Here is a 27,004-nt window from a genome sequence, read left to right on the forward strand (position 1 = left end):
ACTCGACAGATTCACTTCCTTTAACTTGCACCGTTGTCGTCGTCGTTGTAGAAGGTAGTTACTGTCATACTGCCTTTCAGATGGGACAAGTGAGAGAGACACCTTGAAGCCATGTATTCCAGCTATCTACGCGGTGGCAGGTGCAGCCAGTGGGAGGCAGTATTTCGGCCTTAAGTACCTTAAGTATTTACATTAAATTTTTTTTTTCTCTAATGGTACCTGATTGAGGAAGTCTGGCACATAAGTTCTGCATATCTTACCAGTTTTAAAGATGAATTGTTAGCTCCTTTTCCCCTTAGAGAAAATATGCTTTTATATTGGTATTGCTACTATCATACCAGCTCAGACAGACAAATAGTTCACAGGTGAGCTTCTGTACTTTTCTACCAAGCAACGATGTTTATAATGAAGAAAACTAACAAAACTTCTTCTAAATAGCTCCATTTACACAAGTCTCTCCAGGGAAAAACCTCTATGGACGTTTTTTTTTGACATTACTTTCTTTGAAATTGTTAAAGCCTTTTATACACCAGACAGTACACACTGTTAAAAGTAAAAACTTCCTCTGGACTCTAAATTTTGGCCAGTTAGTTAATCTTTCCGGAGTGTTGAAAACAGGGCTTTAATTAGCAATTTTATCAGTTAAACCCAGTCACTCAGCTCCAGCTCTTATCTGAACCCTTGGTAGTGCAGGCACTTGGGGACATCAGAAAAAGGCCGACTCATCAGTGTGACAGTTGAGAGGACTTCTGTGGAGAGGAAAAATGATCTCAGTAATAGACAGTATTAAATGGAATCTGATACCAATCCAATAGAAATTATCCCACCAAAGGAACCCAGCACAGGACTAGGTTTCCCTTGTATTTCTCTGTAATCCTCTACGGAATGTCACCTTTGTGAGTGAAGACAGAGCCAGGAGTTTTGAGCAGTGTGAAAACAGGGCATAAAACATGTGCCATTTCTCAACCCTTTAGACACCAGGTTGATCATGAGCCTAAAGTGATTCTTCACCATCTAAAGTCAGATGAGGGCTTGAAAACATTAACACAAGCTGCGTTTCTTGACGGAAGCAAGGGAAAAAAAACCCTCTTATAATGTCAAGTAGAAATCAAAGTCAATTCCTAAGTTCAACGTGGCCCCTCCCTTCTATAGGTGTCCTTCATTGATGGCTTTGTTTTTCTTCCATTTGGATGCTATTAAAACGCATTACTACCCCTGCTTCTTCAGATATGAAAAAAAATACTTAAGCTATAAAAAGAAGACCCCTGACTTCATTATCTGAGCAGGGGTCTGCTATCATTGCAACAGCAGGGCTGGTAACCGGGGGAAGCGTTCCATAAGGGATGCACTGGGGCCAGAAGATATTTATGCTTGCCTAAGCAGTTCTGATGATTTGATAGTTGAAATGTTTATGTTTTTGTTCACTTAGATAATGTACTTAGGACATCTATTTTAAACAATAGATAATAGCAGTGGCGCACTGAGGGGGCTGACATAGCGGTAAGTGTATCTGGGATTATTAAAACACACTTGGATTGACTGCTTCATAGGGTGACTATTTTTGGCAAGGCAATGTGTAGCATTTCAAGCTAAAATGATAATGTTTTAGATTTATTATAAGATGACAAAAAACTGTTTTTCTGCAGAAGTAGAAGGGTTAGGACATTAGTCAGCACATTAGGAAATTTGCTTTGTATATACTTTTCATTCAACTATGCTTGAAAAATAAAATTGGTTTATATTTGTCTTATCTTTTTTTTTTTTTAAACTTCTTATTGTTTGACCTAATTTCCAAGTAGCTGAAAGTGCTAAAATCAAAGACTAGGTTAAATTTTCTTTGAAGGGTATTGAATATCATGTCCATTGTTCTAATAATAAGAGGTTTGTGTAGCTGCTTTCATTTCTACAAGCTTGATAGATCAGAGAGAGAGAGAGAGAGAGAGAGAGAGAGAGAGAGAGAGAGAGAGAGAGAGAGCACAAGAGAGTGCTAAAGTTTTCTCACAAGTAAGCAATCAAAAAAAAAAAAATGAAAAAAAAAAAAAAAAAAAAAAGAGAAGAAGAGAGAGAGAGAGAGAGAGAGAGAGAGAGCACAAGAGAGTGCTAAAGTTTTCTCACAAGTAAGCAATCCAAATACAATACCTACCTTTGAACTCCCTGCAAGTTGGAATCCCTGGTAGTCTTATTTATTTATTAAGAGAAACAGTGGAGAGAGAGAGAGAGAGAGAGAGAGAGAGAGAGAGAGAGAGAGAGAGAGAGAGAGAGAGAGCAAATCAAACATAGAATTCAGCTCAATAGGATCTGCAAGGCTGTGTTTTCTACAGAATCTCCATGGGAGATTCAATTCCTACCTTTGCTTGTTATAATAATGTGATGCTGGCGACACAATCCTGGCTCTTCACAGGGCTGAAGTCTTCTCCGAATTTAATGATAATTACATGTGATGACTATATGAGTTTTTGACTAATTATACCTCCGTTGTAACTGAGTTTCACAGTTTTTCATTGGCCCTTGCTTCATAATTTCTTGGCTCTCCCCCGTCTGGAACCTAGGCGTTTACTTCTACTGGAATCTACCTGTACAGGCTGCTGACTCACCCACCTTTCATTGCCCGTCTGCAGTCTCTTACCACCTCTTTCCTCATTATCTGGTTTAGACCCATCATTCTGGTCATGAACTTACATCCATACACCTTCCACATTCCCCCTTTCAACTTGTTGTGATCAGTTCTCGTCAGCTCTCATCCTATGGGAAAAACACACACACAATTGAATTATGTGAAATTTTTGACCAGGAATTTCATGTCAGTCCTTGGATGACCGCAGTCCTTTTACAACCCTCTGCTCCATCCATTCTCCTCACAGTAGAGGAGATAGTTCTCTTTAAAAGTTTTAGTATTGTATTTTATTTTATGTGTATGGATGTTTTGCCTCCATGTAAGCATGGGCACTATGTGTGTACCTGGTGCCTGTGGAGGCCAGAAGAGGGCATCAGATCCCCTGGCACTGGAGTTATAGACAGTTCTGAGCTGCCATGTAGGAGCTGGGAATCAAACTCCAATCCTCTGGAAGAGTGACCAACGCTCTAAACTTCTCACCCACCTTTTCAGTCCTATGGCGATTCACTGGAGTGGTACAGCTCCCTAGGCAACATTCAGCATGCTGATAAACATTCTACAGTGTGCATCCAGCTCCCATATCAAAGAATTATCCTAAAGTGTCTTCACTGTCAAGGCAGAAAGCACTATCTAGGGAATTTATCTTTTCTTTCTTTAAAACTTTACTATCTCTAGCCAGGCGTTGGTGGCGCACGCCTTTAATCCCAGCACTCAGGAGGCAGAGCCAGGAGGATCTCTGTGAGTTCGAGGCCAGCCTGGGTTACCAAGTGAGTCCCAGGAAAGGCGCAAAGCTACACAGAGAAACACTGTCTCGAAAAACCAAAAAAAAAAAAAAAAAAAAAAAAAAAAAAAACAAAACAAAAAAACCCAAAAAACCACTTTACTATCTCTTTTCTCTTTTTCTTTCGCCTAATATGTAGAGGTATATACAAGTCTGTACGTGCAGGCATGTGTGCCTGTGTGGGTGTGCACATGCAAGTGTGTGCATGTGAGTATGGAGGCCAGAGGCCAATGCTGGATTTCTTTTTTTTTTTCTGCAGCATAAATATATTCTTTTTTAAAATTTTATAATTTAATCTAATTTTACATATCAGCCACGGATTCCCTTGTTCTCCCCCTCCTGCCCCGGATTTCTTTTTCAATCACTTCCTACCTTATATTTTGACATAATGTCTTTCACTGAATCTAGAACTCAAAATTTGGCCAGACTAGCTGTCCACAAGCCCCCCATGATCTTTTTGTTCCGTTTCCTCAGTGTTAGGATTGCCGGTGCACACTGTGGAGTCTGGATTTTTACGTGGGTCCTGGAGATCTGCACTCAGATCCTTGTGTGTGCATGGGGAGTACTTTATTGGCTGAACTCTTGCTCCAACCTTTAACCCTTTCACAGTCGATACATTCACCCAGTGATCTTTTTTATTATGTGAGTAATTACAAGCTATTCAAGTGACTGATTTACGCAAGCTCACACTAGCACACTTACCCACATTTCTGTCTGCAGGTGGGATCAGAGATTCTTTTCAACAAATGACAGATCTCCTACTTCTGTAAGAATAAAGCTCCACATTTGCTAAGACCACTTCTGGTTATACCCTACGAGGTTGAGTGTCAGTTGCCAACCTGTGTACCCCAGGAGACTTTCTGATCATACCACTATTCCTGACTGTCACTTTTGGGTTAAATCCATTGAACAGGGTATTATTTGAGGAGGATGTCATAAGAACTGCTTTCTGCTAGGACTCCAAACTGTGTGGCATTAGGTTTCCACTCAACAAATCATTGTGTAACTACAAATATCAATGATTGTATTAGGCAGGGTTCCCTAGAGTAACAGAACTTACAGAATGAATCTCTCTCTCTCTCTCTCTCCATCTCTTATACACACACACACACACACACACACACACACACACACACACACACACACACATTTTATTGGAATGATTTAGAGCTGTAGTCCAGCTAATCCAACAATGGTTGGCTGTGAACAGAAGGTCCAAGAATTCAGTAGTTGTTCAGTCCACAAAGTTGGATGTCTTAGCTGGTCTTCAGTATATACTGGAATCCCAAAGAAGTAGGCTTCATTGCCAGTGAAGGATTGAATGTTCCATCAAGGAGAAGGCAAGCAGGCAAGCAGCAAAGATTTCCTTCTTCCATATCCTTTTATAGGTTCCAGCAGCAGGTGTGGCCCAGATTAAAGGTATGCTTTTGACCTCAAAATCCAAATAAAAGATGTGTGTTTTTCCATCTCAAGATACAGATCAAAGGTGTGTGTATTCCTACCTCAAGTGTCTGGATTAAAAGTGGATTCACCTACTTCAAACCAAGCAAAAATAGTCTCTCATAGGTATTCCCTCCATTTCTGGATGGATGGTAGTCCATTCCAGATGTAGTCAAGTTGACAACCAAGAATAGCCATTACTATTTTACATTACTCAGCAGAGAAAAACAATGACATCATGAGGTTTGCAGGCAAATGGATGGAACTAGAAAAAATCATCCTGAGTGAGGTAACCCAGACTCAGAAAGACAAACATGGTATGTACTCACTCATAAGTGGATACTAGATGTAAAGCAAAAGACAACCAGACTGTAACTCACAATTCCAGGGAGGCTACCTAGTAAAGAGGACCCTAAGAAAGACACAGGGATTGCCCAATGACAGAGAAATGGATGAGATCTACATAACCAAACTGGGGTTGGGGGTGGGGTAATGGAGGACAAGGGTCGGGGAAAGAGAGCTTAGGGGAGTGGGAGGTCCCAGCTGGATCAGGAGCAGAGTGGGAGAATGGGGAGGGGGATACCATGATGAATGTAGACCAGGGGAATAGGAAGAAGCAGAGTGCTAGAGAGGTCCCCAGAAATCCACAAAGATACCTCCACTGTAAACTACTGGTAATGGTTGAGAGAGTGCCTGAGCTGACCTGCTCTGGTGATTGGATGGCTGAATACCCTGGCTGTCATGATAGAACTCTCATCTAGTGTCTGATGGAAGCAGATGCAGAGATCCAGGTGAAGCTCCGCAAGTCCAATCGGCAAGAGAGAAGAGGGACTGTATGAGCAAGAGATATTGAGACCATGATTGGAAAAAGCACAGGGACAAATAGCCAAACTAGTGGAAACTCATGAACTGTGAACCAATGGCTGAGGAGCCCCCATGGACCTGGAGCAGGTCCTCTGGATAAGTGAGACAGTTGATGAGCTTGAACTGTTTGGGAGGCCCCCAGGCAGTGGAGCTGGGACCTGTCCTTGGTGCATGGGCTGGCTTTTTGGAGCCTGGGGCCTATGCTGGGACACTTTTCTCAGCTTTGGTGTAGGGAGGAGGAAACTGGACCTGCCTCAGCTGAGTCTACCAGGCTGGGCTGAATCCCTAGGGGAGACCTTGCTTCGGAGGAGGTGGGAATAGGGGGTGGATTGGGTGGGGACTGGGGGTAGAAGGAGGGAGGATGGGGGAATCGCTGGCTGATATGTGAAATTAAGTTAATTATAAAATAAAAATATTAAATAAAAAAGAAAAAAAACAATGATCAATAAGTGTAGAGATTTCTGGTTGTACTAGAGGAAATTCATGTTGAACACACCAGTGTGTGATGTATAGATTGTAGCACTCCCATATCTCTAGATAGAAAATGATAAAGTAGATTAGAGGAAACCCGAGTTCCTGATGAGATGAAAACAGCAGACAGCGTGGGGCAAATCTTAGCTTTCCTGAGGAGTGGCTTCACCCTGAGAGCAGGGAAAGTTGCTGTATGACATCCATAAACTAAATTAGGTGTAAATACCATGTACCTAACTCTAGGTTGGGGTATCCAGCAATTGGGGGTATAAAACATGTATGCACATTACATACAGGTCATTATGCATGATGAGAGTGATTATACAAGGAAGATTAAGCATCACAGTCCACAAAACAGAAAAGGGATGTTGGTGTGGTTTAGGCTGTATCAGTGACAAACTGCATTTGTTTCTTAAATGAAGGATAGTAAAAGATTCAATATATAAATCCCATCAGAAGGAATATTCTTCTAAGAAGGCGAAGAAGACGAACCAACCTGGAAGTCTATTGAGACTCATTGAAGTGGGTGAGGTTAACTCAATAGATAATGATGGTTATTTGCTGCAACCTAGTGTTGGAAAAGGTCTTATATCTTGACCCCAAATGTCTCTTGAGTGTTTTAAAACTGTATAAAATGGCCACTTCACTTATTTAGAAGAGTCTGTTGAGAGGGCAAAGCAAGTGCCTCTGTAATTATTTCTTATTTGTCCTATTATGAAATTCAATTAGTCCATGTCCCTATGGTGTATCAACAATACAGGCCGATGATAGTGGTAAGTTTATCTTGCATAAGCCATCATTATGATAATACTGATATTTATGGTCAATTGTACTAAAATTGCTGTCAGGATGTAATACTTATGTGAAATGACTAGCCTAGCCATAAGCAGATCCAGCCATTGCAGAGATGATTTATACAGTACATAGTTCTGTACAGACTTATCACAGTTCCAGTTAGTTGCAGATGGGGTTGAGGTAGAATAGCAAATAAGTACAGGAATAGGAGAAAGATACAATAGTTTTATAGGCACATCACTTCCCAAAATCAGTCCCTACCACACACTGGCTTGCTTCAAATGTTAGCCAGATTCTTGTCACTCCTGTTGCTACACCCATTGCATAACTGATCATCTAAATGTGAACATCCCGACAGGTGTGATCATTTTGTTAGAGTGAGTTCGGTTCAAATGCCAAAGGCATGACCATAACATAACAGGGAAAACATTTAGTCTATGTTTCTGGTCCCATGCAGGGTGATAGATGAATCCTTAACTCTTTAAAATTACATTTTATTCTAGTTTTTTTTTTTTTTTTTTTTTTTTTTGGTATGTGTGTGTGGGCATGCACACACCAAGGCACATGTGTGGGGATCAGAGTTGGTTTTTACTTTGACCATTTGGGTTCTGGGGATCTAACTTGGGTCTTAAGTTTTGGCAGCAAGCACCTTTACCCACTGAGGCATCTAGCCTGTCCAAATACTCTATTCTAATGAGGTGTCTTGGTGTGTACCTGGAGAGTTTCAAGACGGTGACTGGCTGCCACAAAGACCATGACTTAATTAACACTTGGCAGTTTTGGTTCCTCAGCCTTTCCTGTGGAGAAAAACAAGCAAGAGATAGAGTTGATCAATGAACAAAACCATGCTGATTTACTGAAGCTTCCAGAAAAACTGTTAAATGATGTCCCTTGAGTTTTAATGAATTAGTAGAGACACCCCCACACTAGCTTCACAGGAATAGAAACTCTTGCATTTGAGATCCTTTTGGATTTCACCCAGTTTTCCTTTTCATCTGACTATTCACTGGTATCCTTCACAATCAGCTGCAGTGACAGAATCCTATGACTTATTGTAACAGGTTTTCTGAAAGGAAGAGGGTACTGCGGGAACTTCTGGTGTTCTAGGACAGAAATGTTAGTAACCAGAATACTTGATACTTGTAACCGGCACCTGACATACCAGCATCTTTTTTGACTGAGCCCTTACATCTGTGGAATCTGACACCAACTTGGGGTAGTTGATGTTAAAACTGAATTGGAGTTTAGGCCCTACTTTATGTGGGAGAATCAAAGAATTGATTGGCTTGAGAAACAAAACAAAACAAAACAAAACAAAACAAAACAAAAAACAAAACAAAACAAAACAAAAGCCTACTCATTGTGCTTGCTCAACTTATAAATACCGAGAGCATCAGAGCTCGGATCTGGATTTCCTATGCTCCCATCCACGCTCACACCTGAGTGGAGCAATATTCTGTCTCTTAGCTTTAACTACCGTCAATGTGTTCTAGACCCCAAGTTTTGGATTACTGACCTGAATTTTATCTTCAATTCTTGATTCTTTCATCCACGTGCTTTCTCTATCTACCGAATACAGTCAGCATGTCAAACAGTGTTCACAAAACCACATTTGCCCATTCCTCTTCAAGTTGTTTTCATCGTGTTTCCTCAGTAAGTAGCAAGTCCATCCTTCCAGTTGCAGTAACCCCAATCTTGACCTCATCCCTCTTGCTTTTGAGATCTTACATCCCATATCCAGTCCACCAGTAAACCCAGTCAAAGTCAGAACTCAGCAACATTTCACCATCCTGATGAACCTACTGTCGTCCTTGGCCTGGGAAATTGCAAAATGTAAACGATAGATAGATCACTTTCTGGCCATGAAACACAATTACTTCTCTAATGCTTGCAATTTAACTACAAGAAACATCAAAAGTCTCAAAATGCTCTCTTAAGCCATGTGACCTGGCCCTGTTTTGATCTGTCCGCCATCTCTCCTGTCACCCCATCACCCACCTTCTTGCCACTTTCTTCGTATTTTTGTCTAGGGTTTCACACTTGTTCTTTCTTCTACCTACCTTGTTATTCCCACAGATAGTTCAATGACTCTCTTTTTATTCTAACCTAATATCTACACACACACACACACACACACACACACACACACACACACACACAGAGAGAGAGAGAGAGAGAGAGCGAGCGAGAGCATACTTTGTATAGTCTATTAAAATAGCAGCTATAATCACATCATTTTCATTTTGCTTTCCTCTGCAGCATAGGTATTAAATGAATATTTTTACTTTTCAGTGTCTACATCACTCCATGATCATATATGCTTTGTAAGTGTCTTTTTTTTGGTATTCTTTGCTTACTATTATGTCTGTAGCACTGAGAACAGTTCCCAGCACAGAGCAGATATATGGTGAAAAAAAAGAATTGTAATAGGGTGTCCGGGAAATCATTCAGAGAATCAAAGTCTGCATGCTTTTAGAGACACCCCTAAGTAACAGCAGTGGTCAGATAATATTTCATCAAAAAAAAAATGGGCAGAGGGCCATGTTGATGCCTGTGGTCTGTACTGCCACCAGAGACCATGCTGAAGTCCTTTGCATGTGCTGATTCTGGAGACCATGTGGAAGTCCATGACCCTGATGATAAAGGGCAAGGGAACTACTTTTGCTGTGGTATTGATGAATGCAGACTCACAGTTAAGAAAGAAGGACATAGAAAGACTGTAAGTCGACCCCTACTCCCCACTGTGGGATGTCTTTCTGTACAATGTGAATATGTGTTGTTCTGATTGGTTGATTAAATTAACCTGCATGGGCCTATGGCAGGGCAGGATGGAGCCAGGCAGGAAGATCCAAGAGAGATATTGAAAGGAGAAAGGAGAGATGCCAGCACTGTCAGAAGAAGCAACATGTGAAAATACCGGTAATCCATGGCCACATGGCAATTTATAGATTAATAGAAATGGGTCAAGTTATAAGAGCTAGCTAGCAAGAAGCCTGCTGTAGGCCATGCAATTAATATTAAGCCTCTGAATGATTATTTTATAAGCTGCTGAGGAACCATGGGTGGAGTGAAACTGGAGAAATCTTCTGACCACCCCCACCCCCCAGCACCTCTCTGAAAAGTATCAGCCTAGACAGAAAGCCATCCAAGAGCACTCTTAAAAGTTGTGATAAGGATGCTTTCCGAAAGTGATGACCTCTGGCAGGGGTGTGGGTGGGGAAGGACTCAGTTTTTTAAAGGGTCTGGCAACCTGGGAGTTTGACCATGCTCCACTGAGTATATGGGCAACACAAATTGGATTTTTTAAAAAAGTTCTTCCAGCAACAGAAACTTGAGTGTAATGCAAGAAACTGACATTCCCACAGCTGGTTAGTGGGGAGAACGCATCTCAAAGCTAATGCCATTCCAAGTGCCGTAAAAATGTTCATGATATAGGGAGTCTGGGAAATGTCACGGGATGCTGAGATGGGTGACTTGTGCTGTGATGAATATCGTTACCCTTATCTATGGTGGCTGCACTAATTGCATCACTCCCAGAAATGACAATGCTTCCCTTCCCTTTATGTGGTCCCTGCCTCAGCCCTTGCTACCCTCCTGGTAAGTCTCCCATTGGAGCTAAAGGCTGTCTCCTGTGGATCTTGACTTGCATCTCTTTAGTGATAAGCAAATCTGAGCCCCTTTTCATATGACTGCTGCCCACTTACATGTCTTATTATTATTAATTATTATTATTATTATTATTTTTAGAAATGTCTTACTAGATGTTTTGTCTTCCTTTAATTTTTTTTTTTGAATTGTTTAAGTCTTAAATAATATGTTAACTCCTTGGTAGATGCATAGTTTGACAGCATTTACCTCCTATTCTTTAGGTTTATTTTGCCTGCAGCATCCTAATTTTGGAGTAACAAACATTATTTTGTATGTTAATATAGAACACAGAATGGTGAATGGTTTAATATTCCAACGTGTGCTGGCTCACACCAGTCCATTTATTTTGTAATTTTGAAGCATTTTAAATGAAAGTTATTAACTTCCAGAGAATATATTTGAATAGATTGTTAAAAAGTCTTATCATATGGAACAGAAAGATATTAATTTGTTTGAGGCTGAGCAGTACAGAATGAGTGGTCCATTATTCTAAACAGCAGGAATAAGTCAGTAAAAATCTGTAACAAGAACATGGTCTTTTCCATGATAATAGGAGCACAAAATTCTGTGGATAATGGACTATTTAATATTTTAAAAAATGAAATAAAATAGTAAAAACACAAAAATATAACCACAACTTGAGTCACTAATAAGCTTTTAAAAATTGTAATGTTTAATGATTCCATGAGAAATTGTTCAGAATATAAAAAGGCTGAATGACAATGTTATGGATAGAATATGCTTTTGGGATCTATTAGTTCATGAGAATAGGTACAGTATGCTTGTCTTTGAGAGGTGGCTTATTTACTAAGGTTGCTGTAGCAATTCCCAGTTCCTTTCTTTTTTTTTTCTTTTCTTTTCTTTTCCCACTGTAAGAGTTTTTATTAGAGGAGGGTAAAGAGGGCTTGTGTAATAGGCCTACTAGAAATGAATGGTGTGGGAAAAGTGGCAGGGAAACGGGTGGAATCTGATTTTATAGGTCCCTGTTCCCCACCATATGGGTGCATATGAGCTATGCCACATGTGAGCATAGATTATGTGAGCACACTGCGTGCAGATTATGTGATCACTTAAGTGCACAGATTATGTAGCATGCAAGGATGATTAAGCATTCTGCCTGATGGACGATGCATGCCTGGTCATGGAGCTGGAGGGGGTACATGGGGGTGTGGGGGCGCCTGGGAATTAGAACATTCCACACAGTTCTTTTACCGAATCAATGACTGTCTGGGTCAGGCTGAGGGAGGGCTGCTCTATGCAGTTGCCTGAGGACTAGCCTGATGTCTACTCAGCTGTCTTTCCTTCAGAGTTCCTGGTGTCCTTTGAGCACAAACAACTCTCTGAAAGGAAGGAGAGGTGGAGTTCTCTGGAGGACCAGGCTAAAAGTGGAGCAACTCACTTTGGCTACACTGGCCAGAACTCAGTAGCACTGCTACACGTAATGAATTATAAGGAAGATAGAAAGTGTGGTCTAGCCGTCAGCCTGGCCAAAGGGGAAATGAATGAGCACTTAGTGGTGTGTGTCTGTTTTAGGAGAGATCATAGGGAATATGCTTAGTCATTCTTAGGTCTTATTGTATTTGCACCATTAGATTTCTGTACATTTGCTTCAGCCATAAAACAATGTGTCATCACTGATTTTGACCCAATTACTACCGTCGTTGCCACTACCATCATAAACAGTATGCCATTCCAGGGACCCATGGTGGGCAACACATGATATCAGCTTTTTAATATGACAATGACCCACTCACCCTGTACTTATTTTCACCATTATTAGTATTGCTCTTGTGAGTCAGAGTCCTGTCGTCAATCCTCTGAGCTGTATCACACATGATGATTTATGGATATAAAGTAAATTTATGATCATAAAAAATAAAATTATCTTATTGCAGATGTACATATTTCATGCACTTGACATTTCCTGCATTTTTGGTATTATTGGGATATTTGATTCATTAATTGGTTGATAATATTTCTTTAGTTTTCTGAGTGTTAATCTTTTCTTTGCAATCTTTTAGAAACCAGGCAATGCTTCATTTGGCAAGTCTTTAGTGGTATATCCTTGACTCAATTGATTTTCAGTCTCCTGGCCCATGATAGAACTTCTCAAAATCAGTAACAACAAGACTATGTGTAGCTGAAGTTTTCCTGTGTCCCACCCGGTGCGCAGGTGCTCAGACCCAAGTGAACACACAGAGGCTTATATTAATTAAAACTGCTTGGCCAATAGTTCAGGCTAACTACTGACTAGCTCTTACACTTAAACTCAGCCCATTTTTGTTAATCTACATATTACCATGTATTTCATGGCTTTACCTGTGTGCCATTAAATGCTGCTCCTGGACGGCGGGCTGGCATCTCCTGACTCAGTTCTGTTTTTCCTTCCCAGAATTCTCCTTGTCTGCTTATTCCACCTATACTTCTTGCCTGGCTACTGGCCAATCAACATTTTATTTATCAACCAATCAGAGCAACACATTCACAACATACATAATATCCCACAGCAACTATGTTGTCAAGGGCAAGTGGAAAGACCTTTGAGCTTTGAGGTAGAAGGCTGAGTTTCTAGTTAATGTTGAGAAGTGACTTAGCTTTAGGACAGATTCATAGACACGGTGGCATTTACTGGATCTTTTGGATGATTTAGACAACAAATTCTTCTCTTTACCATCAATTTTTTCATCTGGGAAAAAAGGTAGCACTAATATCACCTGTTATATGTCTGTGTCTTCCTGTGAACATCAATTTGTCCTTACTTTTCACTTGTGAATGCAAAAGAGTTGTAGAACATATCTAGGCTGTAGAAATAAGGGCTTTTATTGTATTTAAGTAAGTCCATCTGTAGATTCTTAGTTTATTTCTCCAGATCTATTCTTTAGCCTTGTATATTGTGCTGTATCACTCCAGAGACTGAGATCCATGGGTTGTTCATTATTAGCTATACACCCGGGCAACTGGAATTACCAAAATAGATTTCAGCAGTTGTAGGTTTGGAGAGTGGAAGTGGTAATGGCCACATTCCTCTACACAGTGCCTATCTGGTCTCCATTACAGTAATGGCTTTCTCCAAAGTCCTCTGCTGAGGTCTTCCCCTTTAGAGCTGGAAGATGGTGGTGGTCTCTAGGTTGTTAACCCTGAGCTGTTTTTTATCATACCTTGTGGTTGTCTTTAACACTGCCCATTGTTATAAATGGTCCCTCATTTAAATACAGACCAGTATGCTGTCTACATCCAGTTGTGGTGCTAACCTGTACTTTCCCAAAGAATTTGTGCTTCATTGCTATACATAATGTATTACATTAGGCAAATAGTAGCCGTCAATCTAGGAATCATGTGAGAGATATTCTTTAGATGTGGAAAGAATCTGTATATTCCTTTATATGAATTATGTAGTGAAAACATGTATATATATATATATATAAAAATATATATATATATATATATTAGTATTTCAGACAACAGGCTAGGAACACAGCTCAGCTGGTAACACACTTGCTGTGTGATCCTGAAAACCTGTGTTCATCATGCCTGGAACTCATGTAAAGGTTCAAAGTTTTCCTTGGACCTCCACACAACGCTCCATACAAGCATACACACAATGAGAGTAATAATAATAAATTAATTAAAACTTCAAACATTAACATAGAAAAAGCAACAAAAAAAGAACACAAATATTAAGAAGTTTCAGGCACAAATTATTCACAAGCTTGTAAATACTGAGTGGGACCAGTAATGCAATGTATTATTCATGTTAATATGTACCCCTGGATAAGCTCCTAAATAAAAACGTTTCCAATATTCTCCTGCTTGAGTAACTTGTGGCCAAGGAAGCTTGTTATCCCTTTAAACGCTCCACTCCTTCTGTGACTATTTCTTCAAAAGGGTTATGGTACAATACAGAGGTTTAATGTACTGTTAGGTAGGTTCTACACCCCGGTTTGTCTGAGTGAGTTCCAGCTTAATTATTTGTAGGAATCTTTTAAACTTTCTTCAGTTTGGATGACGTTTTTTCTCTGGTATGGGTTACTAATGACGCAACACAGACTCAGCAAGCTCCTTGCTCTGTCCCAAGGTCGAGGATCCACAGTGGGGGTGACCTTCTTGCTGGAAAGTCCTGAGGCAGCACAACGAAGGTCAGCACATGGTGGAGTCACACTTCACCAAAGTGACTTTTATAGTACAGCCACAGCAGAAAGAACCCATTAATTATGCAAATGAATCAATCCAGTCAAGCAGGCAGAGCCCTGATCACCTCTTAGTGGTCCCACTTCATCTCTTTTAATATCTTATCATGGAGATTAGGTTTCATCAAGCATTTCAGTGGGGTCAAATCATATTGAACCCACAGCAAGGGACAAATTACAGCATCCCTTCTGTATAATATAATGTTCCTTAACTTCTGTGTGTGAGGCTCTTGGAATATAAGCTAGATATAACCTGGGCGAGTTTCAAATAGACAGTGACATTCTATAGTCACGCTTCTGTGACCATCTGTTACTATCAGTTTATTCTGTGGTTGGCATGGTAGGCTTAATTCTTTGGAAACTTAGCTTAGCATTCAGTTCTAGGATGACAATGACATGGTTCGCTCTATAGTCATTTCATGTGTTATCTATTTATGTATTAGTTTTATTTATATATTTGTGTCTATGTGAAATTATGACCCTCGTGTGCAGATGCCCATCAAGGTCAGAAGAAGGCATTGGATCCCAGGGATATGGGCTTGCACCAGTTGTGAGTAGCTGGATTTGAGACCTGAGCTCGAGTCCTTTGGATGAACAGGAAGTGCTCTGAACATCTCTCCACTCCTGGCATATTACTCTTATAGAAGGCAGAGAAGGTTTGCATTCCTCCTTAAGGCAGCAGAATTCTTTCTTTCTTACCTATGAGCTGTTGACAGACTGTGTGAGTAGCAATCCATTTTTCTTTTTGCAAAAGTCCTTCATCTTTTCATTGTCTTATTCTCTTCTCTCCTAAAGGTATCATGATACTTTCAGATTTCTCTGTTTACTACAAGAGATTTTAGTTTCACATTGTCTAAATGATTCATATTTTAAACTAATTTTCATCAATTATTTTATGTAGGTCTCATGCAGTCCAATCTGGCTTTGAAAGTTTTATCCTCTTGTCTCTACCTCCTGTGTGCTGGGATTGCAGGTGTAGGTCTCCATGCTTAAAAACGTTCTTTTTAGAAATCCTGCATTTAACTTTATATTTACAATGCCTCTTTGAAATCATAAGCATAGTTCTCTCATACTTTGTTCAGTGTAAACGCTCATAAATTTATAGCCCTTTTAACATTACAGTTATGTCAGCCTTGGGAGACAGTAGAATTTTAATCCTCTTTGGGAGTTTGACAAGTAGAGTTTTCCCCGAGATACATCATGGATTTTTATCTTCTACAGTTATGACTGAGGAAGAAAGCTTTTCTAAGAGAATATGTAGAAGTCAAAGAATCTGAGAACTGCATGGACATTCTCTCTAGCAAATAGTATTTGTTCAATAACTCTACTCAACAAACATATCATTAATAAAATGTGTCATTTTTCAAAACCATTGATTAAATATAATCAAACATAGTTTCAGTTCTTATATATTTTAATAATAGTTTGATTAGTTAAAAGACTACTTTATCATTTGTTTCTCCATTTACTCATTCAGTCAAGAAGTATTTATTTAGTTTTTATTGTGAGTCTGGTTCTGTGTTAAGCCACAGGGATACAATTGTGAGTGAGAAAAACACAATCATTTTGTAGACTCATAGAAACAAGTAGATTCCAAAGGATAATAAGTTGATGGGATGTATGGTTGTGATTTAATACTGAGTGTAGAAGAGATCCTTGAGTACTCTGTCCATCAGAACATTTTTCTCTTATTTTTGAGATTATAATATAATTACATCTTTATTCCCTTCCCTTTCCTCCCTCTAAAAACCCTCTTATATATTCCTACTTGTTCTCTTTCAAATTTATGACTTTTTTCATTAATTGCTGTTATATGTGTGCCCACATACACATGTATATGTAAAATTTCTAAATGTAACCTGTTCACCTGTATAATGTTACTTATGTGTGTATTTTCAGGGATGATCATTTGGTATTGGATAATCAACTGGTGTGCTCCTCCCTGGGGAAGACTGTTTCTTGTACTCTAAGCATTCCTTAGTTACTTATCATTCTTTGTATAGGATTGAGGCCTTGTGGGCCCTGCCACTTTCTCATGTCTATTGTTGTTATCCTTGTCCAGCTCATGTTTAGGGAGTCGTGTTGGTGAGACTTTATCGGTATAATTTCTGACATGACTAGGAGACTCATTCTCACAGTAAACTCCCTACTTCTCTGGTTCTTTTCTCCCCTTCTTCCACAATGTACCCTGGGTCTTTGGCATGGGAGTTGTTTTGTATGTGTATCAGTTGATACTGGGCTCCTTGTTTTGATTGGCCTCCTTCTGTTCTAAAAAGAAATTACCTTGATGAACGGTGAAGACTATATTTACCTGTTGGTGTAAGGACTAATACTTAGAGTGTAGTTAAAGAACATGCTGGTTTAATAAACTGGTGGTTACAGGTTCATCCCTAAGATCCATGACTTCACTAGTCCTGGGTAGTTGATTAGATTTCCAGTACCAGGCATGATTTTCCTCTTGTTGACCAGGTCTTAAGTCCAGCTAGAAAGCTATTGAGTTAACTCCAATGTATGCATGCCACTACTATACATTTATTCTATGCTAGTCATTGTGGTTTTAGGAATCATAGCTGAGTAGGACTGCTGATTGCCTCTATTCTTTGGAAGCCTCTATGGCACCTTCTGGTACCATGAAAGGTAGTCCTCAGGGAGGAGGGGTTCAGGTCAGTTCCAGGTTAGGGGCCTCTGGACTCCTTGTCTGAAGTACCAGGTATCTTCAGCAAGAGAGACTTACCTTCCATCTCTGGGGGGCAATCAGGAACAATAACAAGAGTCCATAATGTTTTGTGAGTTTCTTGGATAACTGACCATCACCACTGGGAGAAGTGGATAACATGATGAAAGCTATAGACAAGAGGAAGATTGGTAGACTCACTAGAAAAGTCAATAGACTCCAAGATCCACTTGGGAGGAATAAGAGACGTACGCTTTCATGAGAAATATAGTAGTTAAGCTAGAGGAATATTTTTGTAAAGTTGCCATAGTGATCCGGTTTTTACCTTAGGCTCGTATTTACAAGCCAACTTTACTACATTTCTTTTGTTACCCCAATGCACATATAAATATCCTGCGGCCGAGAGACCCTAACTCTATAGGATTTTTGTGCTGTACCATTAGGAAAGTTCAGATCCTTTTCCTGTTATGGTAAGGTACTGGAATACAACAGCAGCAAATGTGACATTGAAGAAACTGTTTCCAACTCTAACCTTCCAGCTCACGTTAGAGGCTGTGGCACATGTCTACTTCCAATGGGATTCTGGATTCTTGGATATAAGCTATTTATATGAAAGTGGGGAACTCCCTGACAGATTAGACACATCTGCACTGACAAATAACCAGACATTTCCACATTGATCTGGGATGAAGGTTCATATTGTTTTTGACCAGTTTTAATTATTTTAGCACTTACTTACAGGGCTTTGTGGGAGATGACCTTTTTTGAGAGATTAGCCTTCAAAAAAGCAGGTCATGGACACATTTACCTCTACTTCCCCTTTATCAGGATATGAGGTCAAATTGTATTGAGCTTTTTTTTTTTACCTTTTAAAATATGGCATTACTTATTTTTAATTATTATTATTGTGGTACTGGGAATTAAACCTGGAACCTGTAGTCTGATTTTTCTTTGAACTGCCAGCTCACAAATAACGACACAGAGACTCATTATTAATTCTGAAAGCTCAGCCTTAGCTCAAGCTTGTTTCTAACTAGTTCTTGTAACTTAAATTAATCCATATTTTAAAATCTACATTCTTCCATGAGGCTCATTGCCTCATCTCCATACTGTCCATACTGCTTCCTCCTCCACGTCTGGCTGGAGACTCTCTGTGCACCTATATTTCTTTTCCTCTTCCTTTCTCTCCTCAGAAATCCCACCTATCCTCTCATGCCTAGCTATTGGCTGTTTAGTTTTTTTTTTATTACACCAATCACAACAACACATCTTTACACAGTGTACAATATTATGAAGCAGGAGCCTTTCATACACTAGATAAGCACTCTACCACCGAGGCGTGTCCTTAGCACATGATTTTATTCTGATTGTATAATACTTAGATCAATAACAGGTAAAACTGAAGCTTTAGATTTTTTAATTATACTTTTTTTTTGTTCTTAAGGATTCCATACATGTATATAATGAAATGTGATCATATCTATGCTATTTTCTTCTTCAAACTGCCCTCTTTTCCCACAATGTGTCCCTCTCCCAACTTCATTTCTTCCTTTCATTTTGTCTTCTTTTTTTGATAATGCATTAAGAAAAATCCATGAATGGGTGTGAATTAAATGATCCACCAGAGCCTGGGAAACTTACCAGTAGGAGCACCTCCCCGGAAGAATTATTTTCCCTCTCCAAGTAGGTATGAATTGGCAACAACAGCTCCTCAGCAAGGGGTGGGTTGACTACCTTTCTTCCTCCTCTATGATGGAATTTTGGTAGGCCTGATCTCATGTAGGTCTTGTGCTGGAGACCATGGTTTGTGAATGCAAACCAGAAGACAGCATTTCACAGCTCTTATCCCAATCCTATGGCTCTTATAATTTTTGCTTCTGCTTTTGCAGTGTTCTCTGAGCCTTGGCCGGGGGTGAAGGTTTGATAAACATGTCTCATGTAGGACTGAGCAGTCCTTGTCTTTTTCTCAGCACTTTGACAACCATGCAGCTCTGCTTTGACTGTTGTCTACCACAACAAGAAGTTTCTCTGACCAAGGTTGAGAGAGTTTTATATTTTTAAAAGCCAATTATTTATCTTATTACAAACAACAAAAATCCATATAAAAGAAAATATTAAAACATAGTATTTTCCACAACTTCACCTCTTCTCTCCTCTCCTTCTGTTTCTTTTTTCCTTTTTTTGTTATTTAAGACATTTTAAATTTATTTTACATACCAACCACAGGTCCCTCACTCATCCTCCCGCTCCCCCGCCCCCAGCCTCCTCCCCATCCACCATCCCCTCCTCCAAAAGGGTAGGGGCTCCTATGGGAAGTCAGCAAAGCCTGGTACATTCAGTTGAGTGCCCCCATCATTCCCCCCCCCAAGGCTGTGCAAAGTGTTTCACCATAGGGAATGGGCTCCAGAAAGCCAGCTCATGCACCAGGAATAGATCCTGATCCCACTTCCAGGGGCCCCTCAAACAGACCAAGCTACATAACTGTCTCCAGTATGCAGAGGACCTAGTCTGGTCCCATGCAGGTTCCACAACTGTCGGTCTAAAGTTTGTGACTCATATGACCTTGGTTCAGTTGTCTCTGTAATTTCCCCATCATGATCTTGACCCCCTTTGCTCATAGAATCCCTCTTCTCCCTCTTCGGTTGGACTCCTGGTGCTTGGCTGTGGATCTTTTTAATCACATTTTAATGGATAGTCTGCATGCTTCATATGCTATAATACCAAATATTTGAGTATAGATGATTATGTATGGAGATTTCACTTATGCAGATGGACTGATATGAACAACTTTGGATAACATTTATATCTAGATTATTAATTTAGATTACTTTTGAAATTAAATTAAAACATTTCAGCTCAAAATGAAGAAATCTCTCACACACTGTAAAGCAATTTTAGTGAACATAAATTAAATGATAGCAGATTATATTGCATTTAGATATTTTCATCAAATGATAAACTTATTTATTAGGAAGTAGTGTCTAGTGGTCTAGAAAGCAATCATATTGAAGGCATCATCCAGAGAGAAAGATCTTGATCACTCCAGGAAGTTCAATGATGTCTGCCTATCTTTTCTGTTACAGTTAATACTTTTAAATGGGTCAACATGTCAGGAAAAAATCTGAACTTGTGGTTTTTGTTGTTCCTTTTGGAAGAATACACTTTGTTCAGCAGAACTATGGAAAGTTAGCTTGTTAAATCTTAATATTATTAATTAATGCTCCAATTAGTGTTAATTCTCTTCTTTGAGGCAAGGAGTTGGAAACAATTTGTGTTGGGTAAAAGCATATTGAGAAAGCAAAATTAAAATGAACTTTTCTTTTTCATCATTGAGTGTTTTTAAGGAAACTGTAAACCACAGAAAAACTATTGATTCTGAACTCTCTGAAAGGAAAATCACATGGAGGCATGGAAGGAATTATTTGTTGGAAGAAAATTATGCAATTTTTCTACAATACACAGAGATCATCAAAGTACTGTTCTTAATGATAAAATTTCTTGGTGTCTGCAAAAGTTAAATGGCATTCTATTGATATGTAACATTTATAATTGTCAGCAGTGCATGAGGTGTGGACAAAAGCTTTGCCTTGCGAACTTAAATCAAAATTAAACCATTGCAAACCTCTGAGGAGAAGATGACTTTCAAGAACGTCAAAATGATTCAGGATTAGATGTCTACTAAGAGCTTCCAGGGAATCATTTCAAAGTTGCCTTTGAGATGCAATTTTGCAAAGGGTAAGTAAGATATTTTAGATAAAAATTTCATTTTTTGAGCAGTTGACATCTGGTATGTGAATAATTTGTGTGTATGGAATGTGATATGTAGAATTGAGGCCCTGCTCCATATAAGATAATTTAACATACTAATGCTTTCAACTCTAGACATTTTTATTATTATACATCACATACCTCACTAGAATTTTAAACATAAAACACTTGAGAGATAATTTAATTATTTTTGATCACCTGAGTCACAAACATAAATGGTAACTGTTATTCTAGTATGAAAATAGTAATGTCTCTAGAAACTGCTGAAGGATTAAAAGTTTTGTCTTTTAATCCTTTCAGACATGAATGCATACATCTCTTGTGTGTATCTCTACTGTCAAGGACATCTCTACTGCCTTTTTTGACACAGTATTTATTTGTAGCCACTATTTGTATAATAGTAATATCAAATGGTAAACTTTATGAATATAGCTTTTTTAGATGCCCTGAGAATAAATTTTCTTTTCTCAAATAATGAAATGTATAGGTTATGGGTTTTAGTGGTTTTGTTTTTGTTTTTCTTTAAAAAATTTTTGTTTGATGCTGTCTAAACTCATGAGTGTGTTCTGGTTAAGTCAAGATTGTAACTATGACATGAAATTAACAAATGTTATATTGTTTATCTTTTCTTTTTGATGGATTAGACAGCCATAAAAACATTCACTACCTACCATTAATCTGTTAAAATTTTTGGTAATTATTTGCTAAGTCCATGGAGTAATGCTGCTATTTGATTTAATAAATAAAAGTTTATGTCCAGTTTGTTGACTCTGACAACCAGAAGGAGATGGCTTGGAATTTTGTTGAATTCATTATATAAACAAACACAACAAAATGCTCTTACATTTTAACTTTGTGTTTAATCTGCAAATTATTGTACCCCATTGCCATGGTATGGTGTTAGACATCATCATGTGTGCTTTATCTGTGGTATCTGAATGGTACTGGGGTAAGACGTCATGGGCATCTGCTCTTTCTCTTGCATACTTGGCAGAAAGTTGAAAGGGCTTGAATGTTGAGTGCTTGTTATGCTCTCTTCACTCAGCTGTTCTATGTCTGCTCTGTTCCTGGCTCACATTCTTCCCCAAGTCTATTAGAATCTATTGCTTTTGCTTAGCATGAATCTTAGTTTGGAAGAAAAAAGCACTAAGGAAATGAATAGGAGGGGATGCATATTATGACAGAGATTTAGGACAGAAGCAACTTGAACTTAGGTGGCTGCCTGGAATAGCTGTTCAAAAGGACATTTTACACTCAGCTGTGACCCATTTGATGGCCTGAATACCTTTCTTCTCTGTCTCCTCTCCAGGTAACTGTTATCCTAAAACTTTCATTTTTCATTTCTGTAAGAATTATATTGACCATGTTTAGCTTTGCAGGCTTTTGCACTTGTATAAAAGGAGTTATACTTTGTAACTTGCTTTTCATTTCTCAACATTATGCTCCTTAGATTCATTCATAGTATGTCACTGTATTTCATTATTTTTTTCATACTGTACTTTATTATATGAGTATATTGAGATTTATATATAAACTGAGTTGTATTCTGCCTCTTGCCTTTGTAAACAATGCTGACCTGACTAAATATTTCCTGTACATTATTTTCTGAAGCATGCAAAGTAACATTTCACTTGGAATATTTATCATATTAGTTTGTGACCCATCGCTGGATTATGAAGCCAATTTAGTGGCTTGTGACGAACATTTAAAGACATTCTTATCGGGCCTGTGAGATGGCTTAGTAGGTAAATGTGCTTCCCACAGAACCTGATGACCTCAGTTTGATCTCTGGGATGTACATGGTGGAAGGAAAGAACTGACTTCTGCAAGCTATTCTTTGGCTTCTACTTATGTACTGTGGAATGCATGCTCCTCCCAAATAAATTATATATAAATGTAATACAATTAAAAAAAAAAATCTTTCACTGTAATGCAGCGTTCTCAACCTGTAGGTTGTGACCCTTTTGGATGTCAAATGGCCCTTTCACAGAGGTTACCTAAAATCATTAGAAAATACAGATATTTACATTATGACCCATAACAGCAGCCAAAACACAGTTGCGAAGTAGCAATGAAAATAGTTTTATGGCTGGAGGTCACCATAACGTGAGGAACTGTATTAAAGGGTCACAGCATTAGGAAGTTTGAGAACCACTGGTGTAATGGAATAGAAAGTGCCGAAGTTCCTTCTACAGTATCTTTATATGTGTATTCTACGGGAGTGAAAATTCTTTGCTTCAGTTTGTGAGCACACATATGTTTAGCTTGCGTACATTGTGTTGTAATTCAAACTACATAGTTTTATTTATTTATTTATTTATTTATTTATTTATTTATTTATTTATTTATTTATTTATTTATTTTGGTTTTTCGAGACAGGGTTTCTCTGCGTAGCTATGCGCCTTTCTGTAGCTCACTTGGTAGCCCAGCTGCCTCGAACTCACAGAGATCCGCTGGCTCTGCTCCGAGTGCTGGATTAAAGCATGTGCCACCACAGCCCGGCCATAGTTTTATTTTGAGTGTTGGCTGTAGCGGGTAGCCATTCCAGCTTTGGTCTGGAAGTTCCAACCCCTATTGAGGCTTCTGTAACTGTCACGCCTACAAGGCAGGGCCAAGAGAGGGCCCTGAAGACCCGAGATTGAATGCACCACCTTCTCTTGTTTCCTGGATGCTGGAGGTAGACCGAGCAGAGTTCTCCTGAGAACACCGCCGGACTGCGCTGCATCTTTCCCAGACCCTACAACCTACCTATCCCTTCATTTGTAAGTTACGCCACTAAATAAATCTCTCTTTTAATTACATAAAGTGGCCTTAATAATTTCACCAAGAGTTAGCCAAAAAAAAAAAAAATGTTGGAAGTTATTGACCTAGTCTAAATTGTTAGTAATAGGATTGTTGAAGCATATTCTTTCTAGGTTTCAAATTAATTCTTTGAAAATTTCATATAAGTATGCAATGTTTCTTGATCATATTCCCACCACTATTGCTCCCTCCTATTCCTCCTGCCTCTCCATTTCCAACAGATCTCTCTCCAAATTTCACGTCTTGTGTGTGTGTGTGTGTGTGTGTGTGTGTGTGTAATTAACACACTGAGTTCAATTAGTGTTGCCACGCAAGCACATGAGTATTAGGGTCATCCACTGGGAGATGGGCAATTTACCAGTTACCACTTCCACAAAGTAAGGGGACTCTCCCTTACCAGGCAGCCATCAACTGCCATTAGCTCCCTGCTGGGGGAGGGGCACCCCTGTCCAGAAGCAAGGCTATTTGACTTTAATTAAGAGCATCTGGTAAGTTTTCAAAGTGGTGCCACCAGCTTCCACTGTCATTAGAGCTGTGAGATTAGCCAACCCCTGACATTTCAGATAGTTTGATGGATGAAAACGCCTCTTACGGTTGTTTAAGTATTTAGTTCCTCAGTGGAAGAGTTGTGCTTCTGTCCATGGTCGTGTCTGATTGTAATTTCCCCCATGTCCTTCATAAAGAACAACTTTGCTTCCTTTGGAAAGAAATAGTTCTTCAAAACAAGACTGCTCCTGAATGCTTCTCACTCTTTTGTAAGTGTATTCTTTTCACAAATGATTTTCTTAAAGAAGTTGATGGGCATTCTAGCTTGAGGACACTGCCATTGTGGCGAATGAAGGGTTTTGCCAGTTTCCCTAGTGACCTGGGCACTGAAATTAAATTAATTCTTAAGAAAGTATGACTATAAATTAAAAAAGAAAAAAATAGGTTGAAATTGTTCTTATGAGTTTCTTAAGATGGTAGAATACATTTACTCTGTGAGATCTGTTTTGATGTGGGAAGTGGGTTTTTGTGTTTGTGCACACTCGTGTGTGTGTGTGTGTGTGTGTGTGTGTGTGTGTGTTCAGATGCGTGTCAGTACTTTGTACATGTGAGTATGTGAGTGCATATGGAAGCTGCGGATTGATCTCAGATGTTTTTCTTGATCCTTCTCCCTATTATTTACTGAGACAGGATCTCTCACTTGAACCCTGGGATCCCCGACTCACCTAGTCCACAGGAGTCAATCTGTCCAGTGGATCTCCTGTTTTGGTCTCCAATGTGCTGAGTGAGGTTAGAGTCAGGCTGCCACCCTCACCTGGTATTTACATGACAGAGAATCAGAAGTCTGGTCCCAGCAAGTGTATATTCTGAGCTATCAGAGCCCAGAAAGTAGGTTTCTTTCTTTCTTTTTCTTTTTCTCTCTTTTTTTGGTATGTGTGTGTGTTTTAATCAAATCAGTAACTGATAGACATTTTTTTCTTCTCTGTCACATGCACAGGGAAGTAGGTACTGTTTCAATGTTTTTATCAACATGGCATTTAGGATTATTCATTGTTTTCCCCATTCTTCAATGTGTTTTATATTCATGAAAGTTTTAGTTGGATCAACCTAATCTTTTGTTTTTGAATTGAAAATGTGAGTAGATTTTAAAAATCAGAACACATTTACCGTAAACACAGTAATAAGGGAATAAGAAAACCCCAGGCACTTCAGTGGCCCTTCACCTGACCCCTCTTAGGAAACACAGGAAAAAGAAAAAAAGAACAGAGCCTGCACAGAGCCCTAGGCTAGGATTTGCTACTCAGCAAACAGCTTCTGACCTGAACTTGAAATGCCAGCATTTGTCTCTCCGAGAGGGACAGACCCTTTGGAGTCTGGCACACTTTCTTCAGACAGGTGGGCCCTTCCCCACTTCTTCTAATAGAAGCTCAGGTCTCAACTATTCTTTATGTCCCAGTTCCAATGCTATTTCCTATTGGTTACTGAAGCCTTCTTGGCTCCCTGTGCATGGCTCATATACATCTGATGATCAAAGGCAATCGAATTGCTTGGAGAACTCCATTTCCTTGGTTTCTCGTAAAAAACAAAAGCACAAAGGAATAAGCAAACAACCAGTAAACCTGTTTTGTGGTCAATAATTTTGGGTAGTTTTGACTTTTCTCACATTTTTAGTACACATATTTGACTATTGAAAGTCTTTAGAATTCAGGGAAAAAAATTCCTTGTGTTTACCCAATGTTTCCAGAATTAATTGACTGTGAAACATCTCCTTTGAGAAACATCTGCCTGCAGAATTCTCTGAGACAAAGTTGGGAAATGCCATCTTATTGTATTCTGATTTGTTTTTTGGTGCAGTGTTTCTGTTAGATTTATAATTATCTGAGTCACCAGTTCTTGGTACACTGCCTGGCACATAGTAGGCCCATAATAAAATTATTTTTGAATGAAAACATGGGAAAGAGAAAGGTAATGATTTTCATGTTTAAAGCATGGGAAGCTAATATGCTTATTTACTATTGCTTAATAACACCCCTCCCCCATCTTAATGGCATTCAACAACTTAAAAAAATCTTCATGGCTGTTGTCATATAATTAATGAACAGCACATTAAAGGCATCTTCTTTTTGCTTGATAATATCTGGGGTCTTTGTTGGGGTGATATAAATGTCATGGGTACCTGTTATGGATGGTGTACTCTGTTCCGATATGAGGTCTTCACCTATATGAGTGGTCAAAACACCACATGACCTCTGAGAGCCTGAGTATTGGTGGCTGTTTTTCATTATGAGTTAATACTTGCAACAAGAGCCCATGTTCTTTACACCAGGGCAAAAGTTATAGATTCTATTTTCAAAAATGACTGAACCTCAGAAACACAGGTATACCAACAAATTTAGAGCCATGGTTCAAACTGCCCCTGAAAGTCTGAGGATTGTGGGTGCCACTAGCTGATATAAGGGGTTAGGAAGAAGTGA

Source organism: Peromyscus leucopus, chromosome 11 (genome assembly GCF_004664715.2).
Source record: "Peromyscus leucopus breed LL Stock chromosome 11, UCI_PerLeu_2.1, whole genome shotgun sequence".
Classification (NCBI taxonomy): Eukaryota; Metazoa; Chordata; class Mammalia; order Rodentia; family Cricetidae; genus Peromyscus; species Peromyscus leucopus.